The following is a 15,792-nucleotide window of genomic DNA, read 5'->3' as shown; positions in this document are numbered from 1 at the left end:
TTATTTTTAATCTCTAAGTATCTTCCATGGATCTTTAATGACTCTCTACTCTGGTTTTCTTGAACTTTAATACATTTACAGATCATGGATTTTTTTAAAGTTTCTCTACTTTCTTATAGTAAGTTTGTTTTACAGGTGGACATTTGTTTTAATTCCTCATAGTAGTCTCATTTAAAAGTGTACAATTTTCAATACATTGGTCAACTTTTTAGTTTACTTAACCTTAGAGAAGGAAGCTTATATTTGAACAGTAGTAGGGTTAAGATGGATTGTAAGAAATAGAATGAGGTCCTATGTAAGTCACAAAAGCAAGAAGAGAAAAACTTAGATTTATTATGATTTTACTTTGGAAAGTTAATGGTCAAGGACACTGCACTTAAATGAAATAAAAGCATGGGTTTTCTCTTCTTTACTGAAGATTTTCTTGTCTGTAATTATGGAGTACTCCCAATGCTTTCTATAAAATTATTCTCATTGGCTTGACAGCTCTCACTGGGAACTACCCTCAGCTGTCTCCCTGATTTAGCTAAAAGTGTAATATGAGAATAATCTGTACAGCAGGCTCCCTCCACTGCATTAACCCTGGCATCCAGAAAATTTCTGGTGGTAAGATTTAATTACCAAATGCTGTGCAACCCACACTTTTATCCAGCTCTTGCCATTCAAAATTAGGGGCAGTGATAGTTTTTTTCAATTCTTTCTGAATTAGGCTATAGTTTTATATGCAGGTGAGTTAAAGGATAACATGGTTTCCCCAATACATTCTCCCCTCTTCTAGAGCCTGGAGACTCCTCAAATCTTTGAAACAAGATCCACACTCTTTTCTAATTTTCATTGTTGATACAGATTTTTCACTATTATTAAATTTCCTTGATAACTTAATGATGATCTTATGAGAGATTAATGGTAAAGCACTTCAAAAGTGAGGATTAAATTCTATCATTTTATTATAATCTATATTGAATGTGTTAAGTCAACTAAATAGTACTGATCACAAATATTATATTCATCTAAATTGTACCACAGTGAAGTCCTTTGTCTTTATTATCTCTGGATACTTTTGAGATTTTCTCTTTACCATGGGTTTTCAGCAATTTGATTAAGATGTACCTTAGTGTAGTTTTCATAAGGTTTACTCTGCTTCAAGTTTGTTGAGATTCTTGGGTCTGGAGATGTATAGTTTCCTTCAAACATGCAAAATAATTTGCTATTATTTCTTCAAATGTTTTTTTCTCTCATCCCTTCTCTCTCTGTTCTTTCCTTTTGAGATGGCAGTTGCATGCATATTACACTGCCTCATATTATCCAACAGGTACTAATACTCTTTTCATTCTTTCCACCATTTTTGTGTCTACAAATAATTTGTATAATTTCTACAGCTTGTGTTCAAGTTCATTGATCTTTTTTGCTCCTGGGTCCAATTTAATGTGAATGTTGTCTTAGTCTATTCAGGTTGATAGAACAAAAATGTCAAAGACTGAGGGGCTTCAAAAACATTTATTTCTCACAGTTCTGAAGGCTGGGAAGTCCAAGATGAAGACACAGAAGATCTGATGTCTAGTCAGGGCACACTTCCAAGTCCAGAGATGGCCACCTTCCCATTGTGTCCTTACATGGCAAAAGGGGCAAGGAGGCTCCCTGGGATCTCTTTTATAAGGGCACGAATTCCATTCATGAAGTCTCCACTTCCATGACTTAATCACCTTCTAAAGACCCCACCTCCAAATACCACTACATTGAGGATTAGCTTTCAACATATGAGTTGTGGGGGCACAAGGCATTCAGTCTGTAGTTTGATCCACTTTATTTTTCATCTCAGATATTGTATTTTTTTTACCTCAAAAAGTTCAATTTGAGCCTTTATATCTCCCAGCTCTCTCCTTTTCATGATCATGTTTTTTCTACCTTCTTGTTCATATGAATCATAATTAAAATAGCTATTGTAATATCTTTGTCTGCAAATTCCTTCATCTCCATAATTTCTGAGTTGTTTCTATTGATTAAAATTCTTTCTACATTAAAAAAAAATTCAATTCCAATATGTCCCCTAAAAGTCTTTAACAAAACGTTATCAGAGCCAATTAATCATAGTAGCCAAAAGCTGAAAATCCAAATAGATAATAAAATTTTTGTATATTTATTCAACAAAATACCATTTGGTAAGAAAAGGGAACAAACAAAAACAAAGAATTTCACAGATATTATGTTGAGTGAATGGAATCAGACATCATTCGGAGTAAATATAGGCAGGGCAAATATAGTATGACTATTTATATGCATCTATAGAACACAGAAAACTAATTTATGGCAATAAAAATCAGAACATGATGATTAACAGGAGAAAATCAAATGTAATAGATGTACATATGGGGAATCCACATGGACATGGAAATTCCAAAGACAGGGAAAATGAGGTATATATGTCATTCTGAACTGAAGAGAACGGGGTAGGGGTCTGGGACTTCAGAAGAAAGGAATGTACTTCACAGTGCGATAAAAAAAGCAGATGTTTGCTAATTAGATATTTGCCCTACCATACAGATGGGTCACTCAGATAAAATTTATCTCTGTTAATAACCCTTATTCTGGGAAAGACCCCCAATTTAGGTTCTTCTGTGTGACTAAGGGAGGGACAAAAGTTTTCCTGTGCCCTCAGAGTCTCAAGTGTCTTCAGCTCAAGATAATCCAGATACCGAAGTGTCATATTCTGGTCTGTCTTGAACCCCTTCAGTCAGTTTAAAATATATAATAAAAATAATTCAAAAACATACTTATCTCCTGTTCTAAATTCACTATAAGGTAGACCTTAACAAAGAATAATAAAAAGTAAACACAAAACATAAATAAGTCTGTTAACATAAAATAAAGGGGAAATAATATAATTGACTAATATCAAGAGCTGATTCTTTGAGTCAATAACAGGGAAGTGAAAAATGCAATGATAAACCTTGCCAAAAAAAAAAAAAAGAGAGAGAGAGAGAAACAAGCATAAATAAAATAAGAAAGAAAATAAATACACTGAGGAGATAAAAATTATAGGAAATACATTGTACATTTTTCATGCCAATAAATATGAAAAGAAAAAAATTTCCATTTAATTATCAAATGTTTCTAAAGAAGAATCAGAACTAGGATGTAATCTATTCTGGAGAATGTTCCATGCGCACTAGAGAAGAGTGTTTATTCTGTTGCTTTGGGATGTAATGTTCTGAATATATCTGTAAAGTCCATTTGGTCCAGTGTCTCATTTAAAGTCTTTATTTCCTTGTTGATCTTTTGCTTAGATGATCTGTCCATTTCAGTGAGGGGGGTGTTAAAGTCCCCTACTATTATTGTATTGTTGTCAATGTGTTTCTTTGATTTTGTTATTAATTGCTTATATAATTGGCTGCTCCCATGTTAGGGGTATAGATATTTACAATTGTTAGATCAATTGTTGGATAGAACCTTTAAGTATGATATAGTGTCCTTCCTCATCTCTTATTATAGTCTTTGGTTTAAAATCTAATTTGGCTGATATAAGGATTGCCACCCCAGCTTTCTTTTGGTGTCCATTAGCATGGTAAATTTTTTCCACCCCCTCATTTTCAATCTGGAGGTGTCTTTGGGTCTAAAATGAGTCTCTTGCAGACAGCATATCGATGGGTCTTGTTTTTTTATCCAATCTGATACCCTGTGTCTTTTGATTGGGGCATTTAGCCCATTTACATTCAGGGTAACTATTGAAAGATATGGATTTAGTGCCATTGTATTGCCTGTAAGGTGACTGTTACTGTATATTGTCTGTGTTCCTTTCTGGTCTATGTTACCTTTAGGCTCTCTCTTGAATCACAGACTTGTACCTCTGAAACAAATAATACATTATATGTTAAAAAAAAAAGAAGAAGAAGAAGATAGCAGGAAGGGAAAAATGAAGGGGGGGGGAATCGGAGGGGGAGACGAACCATGAGAGACTATGGACTCTGAGAAACAAATTGAGGGTTCTAGAGGGGAGGGGCATGGGGGGATGGTTAGCCTGGTGATGGGTATTAAAGAGGGCATGTTCTCCATGGAGCACTAGGTGTTATACACAAACAATGAATCATGGAACACCACATCAAAAACTAATGATGTAATGTATGGTGATTAACATAACATAATAAAAAAAAAGAAAAAAACTAATGATGTAATGTATGATGACTAACATAATAAAATAAAATTTAAAAAAAGAAGAATCAGAACATTTGAAAACACAAATAAACAAGGATTATAATAAAAAACACATAAAAAACAAAGACTGGGGTGCAAAAATAAACTATGAAAGTTTACTGGCAGACCTAAAAGAAGAGCTGTAAAAGGGATAGATGGATTGCGAGCAACAGAGGAACAATTAAGTAAATCTATATATTAATATAACCTCAATCAATGACTAATTAAAGAAACGAATTCTAAAGTTCATTAAAAGAATAAACTAAGGATGCTATGGAAAATATAGCTATAAAATTTTTTAATGAAATTAGTGAAGAAGGACATGAATAACAGAAGTTAAAATATGTTACAAAGAGTATCCATAAACAGATCCATGTATTTATTTTAATTTAGTTTGTGGTGAAGACAGCATTGTAAATAAAAATGAAAATGTGGACTATTCAGTCACTAGTATTTGAACAATTGGGTTTACACATCGAAGAAAAATAGAATACACGTGTGTGTGTGTGTATAAATTGCAAGTGAATTAATATTACAAAAGTAGAAGAAATTATAAGTTAATACTGGTAGGGATATTTCCTAAGTAAAACACAAAACCAAAGAAAAAGATTGACAGATACTATGTCTTACAAACTAAAGACTCCCTAAAACAAAATAAATCATAAATAAAGTTAAAATTTCATACAGGTTCTGGGAAAAAATCTTGCACCATGTATTACTTGCCAAGATTATTATGCACAATACAATCACACACGCACACACACACACGGATCCTAAAGTCAATTTTAAAAAAACAATAGAAATAATGGACAGGATATATGCAGACAAGTCTCAAAGGATAATCACAAATATCTACATAAATATATAAAAAAATGTGTTCAACCTGACTAGTTATAAGAAAAAAAGCAAATTAAAAGGAATTATTTCTCATAAGTTTGACAAGAATTATAATGATAACATTAAGCCTTGGCATAGAGCTGAAGAATAGTACTTTTGTACATTCTTAGTGGGAGTACAAATTGTAGAAACCATTCTGGAGAATGAGTTGACAGTATATCAAAATAAAATCACGCATCTCCATTGACTCAGCAGTCTACTTCTAAAAAACAATTCAAAAGAACTATTCACAGATGAGCACCAAAATACACATAGTAGAATGATTTCTTTGTTGTGGTAGTGAAAATTGGAAACCTAAATATCCATCAATAAATTATTTATATTGGAGCACCTGGGTGGCTCAGTGGGTTAAGCGTCTGACTCTTGATTTCACTCAGGTCATGATCTCAGGGTCGTGAGATCAAGCCCCACATTGGGCTCCACACTGGGCATGGAGCATGCTTAAATTTCTCTCTCTCCCTCTGTCCCTCACCACTATCCCCCCACCTTCTCTAAAATAATAATTATTATTATAATTATAATAATATTGTAGTGTATTACATGGCTACTGAAATGAATGAGATGAACTTGTACAAACCCTAACCCTAACTCTATAAAAATGGAAGTTACAAGATGCAAAAACTAAAGGTTGAAGTACCCATTTCCATCTGATAGAAATCCCAAAAAGAGAAAAATAAATAAGAACACAGAGAGGGAAGAACTGAAGATACAGCAGTCATAAATTTTTTGTAACTAAAGAAAGATGCAGGGCGCCTGGGTGGCTCAGTCGTTGAGTGTCTGCCTTTGGCTCAGGTCGTGATCCTAGGGTCCTGGGATGGAGCCCCACATCAGGCTTCCTGCTCCGCAGGGAGTCTGCTTCTCCCTCTCCCATTCCCGCTGCTTGTGTTCCTTCTCTCGCTGTCTCTCTCTCTCTGTCAAATAAATAGATAAATAAAAATCTTTAAAAAAAGAAAAGAAAGATGCATACCCTCAGTTAAGAAGCCTCATAAAGTACAGAACAGGGTAGAAAAAATAAAGCAATACATATTTATATGTAGTTCAGAAGTATTTAAAAGCATCGAACACAAAGAGAAATTCTCAACACCTCTAGAGTGAAAAAAGTAAGCTCAAATTTGAATCACTGACCTAAGGTTTCTAAACAACATGAGACGTAAAAAGATAAAAGACTAGCATATCCTACAGAATTATGGACTCTGTTGTAAATAATGTTGAAATAATTGGTTTGCAATATGGAAAACACAATGAAATTATGACCATATGTCAGAGAAATAAGCTCCATGGAATGAAGAGATATTGTGAAAAGAAAAAACACAGAATTAGTAGAAAGTGTATCCTAGTATCTTTTATCTCTCTCTATGGAGAATAATTTTTTAATAAGAACAAAAGGCATTAATGATATAAAAGAAAATCATCTATTGTATTACATCAAAAGTAAAGATTTTCTCAGGCAAAGTCCTCTCAGATGAAGTTAGCAGTAAGAAGTTATTTGCAACATCCAAAACTGACAAAAGATTAAGACCTGGAACATACTAAGAAGTCTTATAAGTTATCAGGAAATGGGGAAACCAGAAAGAATTGGGAAATGATATGAATAGGCAATTTATACATGCCAACACCATGTATATAACGAGAGAAAACCATTAACAGTAGTAATTATAGACGTGCAAATAAAAATAATGATATATGCTGCATGATCATCATATTGTGAAAAATTCAAATAATGTCAAGTTTTGATGCAGATGCAGGGAAACAAAACCCTGATGCATTGCTATTGGATGGGATCAGTGGCATTCATTTTGGAAATAAAATCTATTGGTTAGTTGAATAAGGGTATGCACATGTCCTATAATCAGAAAAAAAATTCTAGGGAAATCCTTGTTCAGGTACACAAAAAGGCATCGATAAAAGTGCTCACTGAAGTACAATAGTAGTAAAAGGTTGAAAGCATTCCAGATACCAGTCAACAGAAGACTCGATAACTTGGGGGGGGTACTGAAAAGGATAATTCCAATATTTATCAAAATAAAATTTCCAGTTCTATATAGTTTGAGTGAAAATAGTAAGAAATACAATGCAACACACGTAGTTATATATGAATCTGATATTTATATGAGACTTATGCAATTCATACATATATACAAATATGTATGCATTATGTGAAATAATACTATATATTTTACACTGACACCCATAAGAAATTTATGGAGGGTGTGGATTGGAAGGATATAAAGCAAGCACGAAATAGACAAGAAGCATATGAGAATGGGACCATATAGGGAGATGAAGGACATAAAATTATAAAAATGAGTATTTATCAGACATTGACTGATAATGTACCAAGAAATACACCTCAGTTTAATCAGTGTCCTTGAGATCCTCCTCAAATTGTAACATTCAGCATGGGTGAGGCCATAGTGAAACAAGCATTCATGTATATGACTGTCAGATGATACTTTTCAGGACCTAAACTCCAATCTGTGTTTTTGGAATATATAATAACCTAGTCAGTTCCCGAAGATTTAATAATGGATAGGAGCAGTTTTACCACTCTTGACTAGCAAGGCCACTTTTAACCACCTCCATCTTAGTCTTTGTCTAGTTTCTTTTTTTTTTTTTTTAAGATTTTATTTATTTATTTGAGAGAGAGAGAATGAGAGACAGAGAGCATGAGAGGGAGGAGGGTCAGAGGGAGAAGCAGACTCCCTGCCGAGCAGGGAGCCCGATGCGGGACTCGATCCCGGGACTCCAGGATCATGACCTGAGCCGAAGGCAGTCGCTTAACCGACTGAGCCACCCAGGCACCCCCGAGTCTTTGTCTAGTTTCTAAGATATTTCTGTTTTATTCATTCAGCAGATGTCTACTGAACTCTAATTACATACCACAAACTCTCTTAGAATTTATCCCTGTCCTGTGTTGATAACCCTTCCACTTCTCTGATTGCTCCATTATTTTATTTTTTTTTAATTTTAATCTACCCCTAAACCTCAAAATCACCAAAACTAAACCATTCTATTTTTGCCTAAAATACTCTTTAGATTAATCCTCTATTCTCATAGTTTCTTCATCTTGTCAGTTTGCAAATCCAAATCTATTTTTTTCATCTGGACATTGATATCAATTCCCCATAAATCCGTATTAGTTTCTTATTGCTATTGTAACAAATCACTACTAACTGGCTTAAGACAATATAAATTTATTATCTTATGGATCTGGAGGGCAGAAGTCTGAAATGGGTCTCACTGGGCTAAAATCAAGGTGTCAGTGAGCCTGCATTCCTTACTTATTCTAGGGAAAAATCAATTCTTCCTTCCTTCCTTCCGTCCTTCCTTTTTTCTTTCCTTTCCCTCCTCTCCTCTCCTCTCCTCTCCTCCCTTCCTTTTCTATCTTCTAGAGGGTGCCCACATTCCTAGGTTTATGGTCCCCTTCCATCTTCAAAGCCCACAGTGGTTGGTGTCTTTTTTATGGTGCCATTTCTCTGGTTCTCTTTTTTGTCTGTCTCCCTCTTCCTCGATGACCCTTATGCATATACTGAACCCACCTGGATAATCCAGAATAATTTCCTGGAGCAGCTGATTAGATCCTCGACCCTAAGTTCTCCTTGCCATGAACATTCACAGGTTCTGGGGATTAGGATTTGAACATGTTTGTGGACCCATTATTCTACCCACCACAAAATTCAATCCATATCAATTCAAATATCACCCCCCTTTTTTTGCTTTTCTCCATATTTCATAATTTAGGACCAATCCCCTACAAAATCCTTTTCCTTCCAAACCCTTCTAGGGTTCCCCACCAGGTATCTTGCATGTACTCAAACCAAGTCATCTTGGTTTAGCATCTTACCTGTACTAGTTCTTATGTCACAAATGTTCTTTTTCAAACTCAGTCACATCATCTTTAAGTATCCACCACAAACTCCCATCCCCTCTCAAAACAGTTGTGAAATTTCCTAAAACAATTTAATCCATCTTTTTAAAAATTCAGTAAATATTTGATGCTTAAATGACTGAATAAATTCAGACCTTGTTTAGTAGATATACAGGCTTTATTGTACCTAGGAGAGAACAGTATCTCTTAAAAGTAAAAATTAAACAGTTCATCCTAGGGTTAGTATTACTTTGTTATTACCGCCCCCTTCCCATCCCCGCCCACACTAGCAAACCACTGAGAACAGCGCCGGGTGTTATTCTGTCCTTTCCTGCTGGATTTAAACTCAATAATTGCCAGGTTAAGCCTCATCTTGATATCCTCAAAAACCCAATTTGGCAATTCCTATTATCATCTGCCCGTACCCAGAGCCTTTAGCAAACCTCCTTTCCTGAGGCCACTGCCTGTCTTTTTAGAAAAATTCCTTTTTCAATTCCTCCAAACTCAGTCTTTTCCAACTGGCTTGCGCTCAGTTTCTTCCGGAAATGACTACAGGTCTTTCAGGCTACACCAAAAATATAATTCTTTAAATTCCAGAATTTCTCATAAAAAGTTTCTTCTATTTCACCATTCATGGCCATAGCAGGCCAGATTACTGCTACATGATCATTAATAAATCATGATATTAGTTTATCTGAAGATAATGTGATCACTTTCACTGACAGGGAAAGCAGGGACTGTAATTCAATATCCAATAACATTTGAAGAAGGAAGTATTTTTTCACAAAGCTTTCTGGGTAAAAAAGTGCTGTATAATTTCAAAATAACAGAATCATTTTGGCAACAGAGGAAACGAGCTTCAAGGATTCTGGGCTATGTCTTTCCTCTGATGCATTTTTAGAGATCTCCCTGAGGGAGAAAAGCTCTAGGTAGGGGGAAAACCAGTGTTGCTGTAATTGTTGATAAAAAATAAATAGTTCTAACAAAAGAACCAGGATCTAAGACACTGTGAGTGGAAGACCAAAACATTTGGGGACTTAAAAGTCAAGTGTGCTGAGGTGCCCAGTGCTGTTCAGCAGTTCATACGTATTTGCTGTTGTCAAAAGGTCGAAAAGACAAGCATCATGGAAACCAAATAGAGAAAAAGTAAACTCCTGTTTTGGGGTCTTCATTGGTTGTCTCTGACCTGGAAGAAAGAGTTACAGAGCCATAAGGTAAGACTATCTTGTCACTGTTTGAATTAATTATAAGCTACCTGGAGGGTTCTGATGAGGGGACCAACAACTTGTCACTGCTTCCAGCACCATGGAAAAGCCCAGAATCTATCAGAACAAGAGTTCTTGCTGAAAATCTCCTCACACGTGATCCTGACTGCTTCCCTGAGACAGGCAGAGTATAGCACTGCCTGCACAAAAATGATGTGTGCAAAATTTAGAATAGGAAATATCTGAGGGCGATCACTTATGAACACTCTTCATTCCTGTTTCAATCACTGAAAGTCTTCAACATCCCACACTTCCTCCTCCTTTCTTTGCCAGGGCACCTGACTTGTACTGTTTTCAGAATTCTCTTCCTGACCTTTTTCTCTATTGAACAACCCAACCCCCTCCCCCCACCTTATCCACTGTCACGCAAGACTCTTTCCAATGGATAATGAACTGTTCTGTGTCCCTAAACTTTCTCCCAGGACCTCTTCAAAGTTTTCCCACACAGATGACAGTGGAAAGACAGTCTTCCAAAGGAGCCAGAGGACTAGCCCAAAGCAGCATTTCATAAGTGTAAATTTTCTTTCACATTTGCTGTGTTATCATTAGCATGTGCATAAATTTTGCTTCCTACGTCAATTGTATCTGAGTTTGTATGAATCTAAGATGCATGAAATTGTTTACCAACCATTGAAAATTGATGCTACTGGAAGATAGGCTTTGATTAATTATACTTTCAGTATTCCCATAAGCCTCTTTCTTGAAGCTATTTCTTTTCCTCCTGTCCAGGGGAACGTACATGTATATATTGAGAGATTATAGAGGTGACATTCCACCCTCATTCCCTAATTCTCCTTCCTGACCTCTACTTTTCCATCTGCCTATAAAATTTGATCTTCATTTAAGACTATTTATCTCATATCCTGCTTGTTAAGCTCACTTTATTCAATGTGGACTTTCAGACATGGCTCAGTCTTTTTCTACCAGACTTCTACCACAATTCTGGGAGATTTCGGTGTTTATATAAACAACAAAAAAATCACATTCTAATTTCAAACTCCCCAGACCTCTATCACCTTACCCTTTCCTCCTCTGCACTGTAGCCCTTTTCCAAGGGACATGCCTTTAAGAGGTCACTCAAAACTTCAAAGTTCTGCATTCCATATATTGTAAACAAATTCTTGGTTTTTCACCTCTCTCATCCTATCCTTCCCACCAGATATGCACAAGAATCACAACAAACCCTCCAGTCCCAGTTCTCCCATTGTCTTTGAATTTATCAGTTTCAACCTAGTCTACTTCATTTCTCACTGACAAGGTCTTTCATCTGAAGTTCGACATCACAAGCCACCTGCTAAACCCAAATCCTTGAGCAGTAAGAGCTACTCTTTTCTGTTTCTGCATTTTGGAAGTTGAGAATACTAGAGAAAAAGCCCTTAGTTCTTTGATCTTGCATGACTATGAATTCATGGTTTCCAACCTTAGCTAGGACCTCAGCTTCATGTCAGTAATCTTACTTGTCCTACTCAGTTCCCTCCAGCTTCCCCTCAAAACCCATTCAGCACATGCTCCCATCAAACCTCTTCTCCTCTCAGACAGGACTCTTTTTATTTCAGTAGATTTCAGCCTCCTACTTCATACTTCAATCAAGAAAACAAATGTTCTCTCCTTCAACTTCCTACATCCTTTCTCACAAAATTTATTATCATATTAACAAATAGCTCAAGATCATTTTTATTTAAAGTGAAAAACAAAGTGCCTATATTTAAGTTATTCTCAATCATGTGAGAGGTCCTAACCCATTTGATAGCTTAGAATATTAAAACAGACCAGATCTGGTCTGAGTAATTATAAACAACAGGTGCTCTAGTCTATGTATTCCTGCCTCAGTGGGAGCTAGATGAAATATTACCCAGTCCTCCATTTATGGCTTATAAACCACATACTTAAAATTCTGACACAGTACAATTAGAGTTCTAAAATGGGAAGCTCAGAGACTGTGCCACTTTCAAGTTGAAAAAGACAGTGCATCTTTGATCACTGCAATGGCGAGAGAGCTGCTGAGACCTCATTCTTTAGAATTCACCTCTTCAGAGTCCTCACTTTCATCAAAGCACTGTCTGCTGGTATCGTTTACAACTCAGGAACACCACAGTTGCTGTGTTGGCGGTCTGGGCTCTGTACCTAGAAACAATCCAAACCAACTTCTTACAACATTCGAGAGAAAATAGTCAGCTAGACATTTGAAATTACCTCTCTCCAATGAAAGAACTCAGTGTCATTAATCTTCAAATGCTTTATCACAAGCAGGAGAACCTGTGATAATTTAATGAATTATGTTTGTACTTCCAGATTGAGAAGGCACAAAGCTAATGCAGATGGCTTTGCTTTTGAAAAGACTAGTTGAAAACTGCAAGCTTTCAGCTGAGCTTCCAGTTTACCAAGCCTCAATATTTCTTCCCTTTCTGAAATATGAAGTACAACAGCCTTATATAAGTAGAAAAATTTTAAGACAGCACTGTGTTCCATTTCATAGTTCTGAATTTTTTTTCCAAAATTGTATTTTCCCTTCATTTTCTGTCAGAAGCAGTGCATTTACATTGACTAATCTGGATTACTTCATGAGTGGGAAATGCATCCTTCTTCAACTATTCTGGCAAGCCAGCAAAAACAACAGACTCCAATGTGAGGCAAATTTTAGGTTCACCTTCATAAAAAATGAAGGATCTGTCCAAAATACTGGCAGCTAGGATAAAAGTTTATGTGCAAGTTCCCCCCAAAATGTTGGTTAAATCCCATAGATCTTGACGTTTTCCTGTCTTCAGCACAAAATGTTATCATTCTCAAGGGTAACTTTCCTCAGGCTCGGCCCTTTTTTCTTGTGGTTGGGATTTCTGTTCTTATTCCAGGTAGACTTTCAACAGCTCAGATAGCTGGACTCACTCCAGACTGCCAAGACCTATGCCCCCAGGTCCTTCACTAGATCGGAGATGCAGCCTCTGGCCTTGAGATGGCTGAGCACAGAGGAGCCTGATGGACTCCACCCTGGTTCAGGTATCCACTAGTTTAGCAGTGCCCCCAACAGGCATCCAACTCTCCACTGGCACTGACATCTCCGCCTCAGCCTCATAGTCCCAGCTTCATGCCTCTGCCCATGCCTACCCTCCTGCTGGCCGCATCTTCTCCTTGCAGACTCTGGGGCTGCAGGTCTCCTAGCCCCTTGGGGGCCATGCTATGCCATCAGCAGAGGCTGAAGCAAACCCCTTTTTGTTCATCATATTTTTAATATCTGAAGTTGAAAACTGTTCTCTGATTTTTTATAGGACCCCATTTTTGTTTCATTGGCAGATATCTTTTCTCATATCCTTGATGATATTAACTACACTTTGTTTTATTTCTTCTGTTCCACTGATGGTCTTTGTTTTCGTGTAAGTTTTTTTTCCCTGTTTTTGTCTCTTCTAAACTGTTTTAACTGTCTAGTGATTCTTGGCTGTCCTTTCATTTGTATAAGTGAGAAGCTAACTGGAAGAAGTGCACTGGTGTGTGTTGGTGGGTGGAGAGTATAAACCTGGCTGTCTAGAATTCTAGGAGCTAGGCAGGAGAAGCAGCCTGCTGGTCTTGCATTTCAGTATGCAGATTTTTGCATCCTACTATGTTTAGCTCCTACTGTGTTTAGCTCCCCACCTTATCCTGTGCCTGTTGTCTCTGAACCCAGAAGTAGCTTGGCTCAGTTTCTCCAGACTAAGCGTATTATTACCTATGACAGATGTGGGTGGGGTGGTTTCCTGACTGCTCAGAAAGTTTAAAGGACCAGGGAAGTTCAGTCTATTGATATACAGATTTTCAACCAATCATGTTGCCAATCACACCTCACCCCATGTTCTAAGCATTCTGTAAGGCAAATCAGATCAATTCTTAGAGGTACTCCATTTCTTGTAGGCATTTGGAATCCTATTTTTCTAGTCTGCTAAGACCATTAAATTTCCTCCATCAGCTTGTTGTCTAACTTAAAAAAAATTCTTTCATCCACTATTCTTCACTGATTATTTTAATGAAATTTTTAGAGGCAGAACTGAGGCACAAGGATGGTGAATCTGCCAAGTTTAACTGGAAGGGCTCAATAGTTAACTGTTGATATTTCTAAAATATTGGACAACAAGGCTTTCAGTTTCCTCTCCAGATATAAATCTGACCTAACGTTCATTTGTCATTAGTGTCATCCCACTCTTTCCATTAAGGAAGGGAGTTAAGCCTGCTCACCAGCCTCTTAACTCCCTTCCATGCCTGTCTTTTATAGAAGGAGCCCGACATGAGGCTCGATCCGAGGACCCTGAGATCATGACCTGAGCCGAAACCAAAAGTCGGCAGCTTTACCAGCTGTGCTGCCCAGGCGCCTCTCCCCCTCATCCTTTAAGGCCATCTCTGGCTTCAACTCTGAGAAGCATGTTCCTCTGATTAGCCACCACCAAAAATTGCTGGGACTTCCATAGTTCCTTATATTTTATAATTTGGCTTATATTTTTATGACTGTTTCCTACATTAGACAAATCACCACATGAGTGTAATGAGTCTGTCATTCATGTTTGCATTCTCTCAGTGTCTGGCACAGTGCCTAACATATAGTAAGTACTCAATATGTATTTGTTGAAGGAAAGAACAAAGGAGAACTACGGGCTTGCTTAAGGGTAAAAAGCAATTAGGCTAAATACTTTCAATTAAGATTAGTGTTTATCTCTAGCTTCAGAATTAACCAACCATAAGGAACACCAGTGAGACTCCTAATGAAGAAACTAGAATTCAATCATCTAATTGGAAAATAATACTGAAACAGGGACTGTAGAAAATAATTGTTTCCGGGGCACACATAGCACAGATTCTTTTCTTCCATTTTTCTGTGAGATAACTTCTCCTTACTGAGTTCTGAGGAAAAGATGTCTCAGGAAATACAATCGGTAAGTCCTACCTTGAGGATGGGAGAGGGGAGCTTGCAAGGTAACAGAGGAAAATGGAGAAACATTAACCCGGCTCCATTGAGAAAAAAAGATCTTTAATACAAGGAAAGGATAGAATGACATATAAATATGCCATTTATAAGACAGAAGATCAAGATTCAAGAAAAATATAGAGAACAGCAATAATTTAAGAGAATATAGAATGGATATTATCCCACTGAAATCAAACCTTAAAATACATGAAGAAAACACCTGAATTACATAGAGCAAAATTGATAATCAACATAATATAAAGTGGTATCAAATGAACAAGCTGAAGTCAATACCGGGATATGTCCTAATAAAAGCCTTAAGTTTCAAGAAATAATCGAGAATTCTCTACACTTCAAAAGCAGAAGGAAAGTAAACAGATTACTATCAGGAAACCGAAGTCAAGAGCGCTTCAGACTACCAGACAGTGGAGTGACATCTCCAAAAGTCTGACAGAGAAAGTGTGTGACCCGAGGCTGCTCTGCCCTCAAGCTGTCCCTATTACATGGTGGCTATGGGAGCTTCTAGAGATGCCAATTTCCAACAGCCTTCCCACTCCTACACTTCCACTTCCACTCCTATTCCACTTCTCATACTTAACAGTCACTGACTTATACGACTGCAGTTTCTGGGACCCAAAAGGCTTCTTGAG

At 36.9% G+C, this 15,792-nt stretch overlaps 1 pseudogene; it reads right to left on the bottom strand.

The window, feature by feature from the left end:
* Window positions 1-12,134: 12,134 nt before the first annotated feature.
* On the bottom strand, window positions 12,135-13,389 carry LOC110570497 (annotated as a pseudogene).
* Between the last annotated feature and the right edge of the window lie 2,403 nt (window positions 13,390-15,792).

Source organism: Neomonachus schauinslandi, chromosome 5 (assembly GCF_002201575.2).
Source record: "Neomonachus schauinslandi chromosome 5, ASM220157v2, whole genome shotgun sequence".
NCBI classification, from domain to species: domain Eukaryota; kingdom Metazoa; phylum Chordata; class Mammalia; order Carnivora; family Phocidae; genus Neomonachus; species Neomonachus schauinslandi.
The sequence above is the reverse complement of the archived record's forward strand: the minus strand, read 5'-3'. Positions and strand labels throughout refer to the sequence as shown.